This window comes from Castor canadensis, chromosome 2 (assembly GCF_047511655.1).
Source record: "Castor canadensis chromosome 2, mCasCan1.hap1v2, whole genome shotgun sequence".
NCBI lineage: Eukaryota > Metazoa > Chordata > Mammalia > Rodentia > Castoridae > Castor > Castor canadensis.
The window spans coordinates 107476328-107479467 of record NC_133387.1 but is presented as its reverse complement, the minus strand read 5'-3'; the positions used below and the strand labels follow the sequence as shown (position 1 = coordinate 107479467).

The 3140-nt window shown below is 37.0% G+C and overlaps 1 non-coding gene across 1 annotated transcript; it reads right to left on the bottom strand.

The window, feature by feature from the left end:
* Positions 1–216: 216 nt before the first annotated feature.
* On the bottom strand, positions 217–318 carry LOC141421193 (small nucleolar RNA U13). The gene has a single exon (XR_012445850.1). It is a non-coding gene; the product is annotated as a small nucleolar RNA U13 (small nucleolar RNA).
* Positions 319–3140: the final 2822 nt, after the last annotated feature.

Below are 3140 nucleotides of genomic sequence, written 5' to 3'. Positions count from 1 at the left end.
TAAAACCTTCATGTTGGGCTGTCTATTGACCTTTATTTGTTGTGGTCCCATGTCGTTGTCTGCTGTGTCCAAGTGTCTTTGTTCCCCACCTTCTGACAAACCTCTTCTGTGTCCTTTGAGATCATGCTTCTGTACACAAAAGAGATCATAAACTTGCTTACTCGGTATAGAAGTAATGTCACAAGGAGTTAACTTGTCATCATCCATTTTTTTTCACGTCAGAAGGGTAATGTGCCCACGCCGTAACAAGATTTGAGGACAGCACATGTCACGCAGAGGTGGGAACATCCAATCATCATGCTCATGAACCAAACTTTTGCATTCCTGGTTTTATTGATTTGAGTTTTTTCTCTCCTCATTTTAGTCAGGTTTGCCAGGGGTGTATCAATCTTGTTTATTTTTTCATTGAACCAACCTTTCACATGTTGAAATAAAAAAAACTTGCAGATTTCTCTGTTTATTTTATGCAGAAGTAGGAAAATCCAGTCATCTGGGTCAGGTTGCTGAAGAAACATATGTCCTTCTTGCACAGAGCAACTCTTCATTTCACTATTAAACAGTGTGATATGCTGAAATGACCCTCAGAACACCTGGGACTAGATTTGGGATGTTCTGTAACAGAACATAGAACAGCCTCTGAAATTTGAATCTCTTTTCCATAGCACTATGCCATTTTAAGTTCACATCAACAGAACAGAAGGACTCCGATGTTTTTCATATCCTCACCAACACTGCTTTCCTTTTCTTTTCCATTTCTTTTTTTTAAATATAGCCACTCTAGTGGAGAGGAGGAGATATCTGCCGATTTAATGTACATGTCCCTAATGAGTAATGATGTGGAACCTCTAGTGTGCTTATTGTCCCTCTGAATATCTTTACTGGAGAAATGTAAGTGTACATTTGTGACATTTACAGAAGTTCTTATAATGTATCATAGTTTAATTTACCCCCTGTATCATTCTCCTTTATTCCCTCTTCTCCATTCCTGCAATAGTTTCAGCAGGTCTCATTTTCCCATTTACATGCATGTGTACATGTTTCCACCATATGTACCTGAAGAACAACTTTTCCTTGTATCCTCCTCCCTCCCATTGGTACCAGACCCCCAGGTAAGATTTGCTTTGCCTTCTTGTTTTCTGTTTTTGAAAAATAAATGACATTTTTGTTTAGGATAGCTATGCAGGGAGTTTCATCTTAGTATTTCCATGTATATATGTATTATAACCCAATTTGTTTCATTCTCTCTCTCTTTCTCCTATCTTCCTCAGTCACCTTGTAGTGATTTCAACAGGATTAAAAATTCTATATTATTTTTGTGTAGGAATTACATCAATCATATTTACCTAAACTCCTTCTTCCGCTCTTGTATGTGACCTCCCCTTAGCATGACCTGTTTTTCATAATACTTCTTGTATTTGTATTGTATCAATTTTCCACATATGAGACAAAACATGCAGCCTTTGACTTTCTGAACCTCACTAACTTCACTTAAGATGATGTTCTTTGGTTCCATCCATTTACTTGCCAATGACAAAATTTCATTTTTCATTATGGCTAAATAACTTTCCATTGTATATAAATACCACAGTTTTCTTAATCTATTCATCAGTAGTGGAGCATCTTAGCTATTTGCATAGCTTAGCTACTGTGAATAATGCTGCAATAAACATGGGTATGCAGGTGTCTTTATTTTAACTTGACTTAATTCATTTGGATATATCCCTAGGAGTGATATTTCTGGATCATATGGCAGTTCTAGTTTTAGGGTTTTGAGGAGCCTCCATACTGTTTTCCATGGTGGTTATACTAATTTACATTCCCACCAACCGTGTATGAGGGTTCATTTTTTCCCACATCTTCAACAACATTTGTTGTATCTTTTCTTGATGATAGTGAGGTAGAATCTAAATGTGGTTTTGATTTGCATTTCCTTTATGGCCCAGGATGTTGAGCATTTTTCTCATGTGTTTCTTTAAACCATTTTGACTTCTTCCTTTGAAAAGGCTCTGTTTAGTTCATTTGTCCATTTCTTCACTGGGTCCTTGGTTTTTTGGAGAGTTAAGTTTTTGAGCTCCCTGTATATTCTGGTTAGTAATCCAGATATAAAGCTGTCAAGATTTTTTCTATTCTGTGTGCAGCCTCTTAATTCTGGTGACCATTTTTTTTGTTGTTGTATAGAAGATTTTTAATTTCATGTAGTCCCATTTGTCAGTCCTTTCTCTTAGATACAGAGCCATTTGAGTCCTATTGAGAAATTCATTGCCTTTGCCTGTTAATTCGTGCTCTTTCCTAAACTAGCTTCAAAGTTTCAGGTCTCATACTAAGGTTCTTTATCCACATTAAGTTGATACTTGTACAGGGTGATAAAACATGGTCTAGTTTCAGTTTTCTGAATGTAGATATCCAGTTTTCCCAGCAACATTTGTTGAAGAGGCTCCATTTTCTCCATCATATGTTTTGGGCACCTTTGTCAAAAATCATACGGGCATAGCAGTGATTGGTCTTCATGTATTTTTTTGCCAGTACCATGCTGTTTTTATTGTTATAGTGCCTTCCCTTTTGTGTATACCTTCAGAATTCATGAATAGTGTAATTTTCACAGGTTGCCCATCACCTCTTACCACACACTTGTCTGTAGGGAGGAGAGAAGCAGATAAAGGCAGAGAAGTCAACCTGGAATCCAGACCCAAAGCCTCAGCCAACCTCAGAAGAAGTTCTGGAATAACATGACTAGTCATACCCTTTCCAAATCAGACAACAGTGCCTCAACCAGTTATTGCATAAGGATCATTCCCAAAAGGGCACAACTTTGGGTGACTTGGCTTTCTGTATGTGATGCAACCAACAGGCTTTCCTTGTAGGGTATTTTGTTCTGTTTTTAAAAGGATTATTTGTTTATTTATTTATCTACTTGGAAAATGGAAATTGAATTCAAGGCTTAGTGCTCTACCATTTGAGCCATCATCCAAGCCAGCAGGTACTAATGAACCAGTAGACTGATGTTTAAAACCTTGTTGACACCAACAGGGATATTCTGCTTGGCTGGAGACAGATTATTAATAGAGATGCAGATATAAAAATCATTGATGCTATTTTAACTTTCATTAGTTTAATACTAGTTTGAGATGTGCTTATCTCAT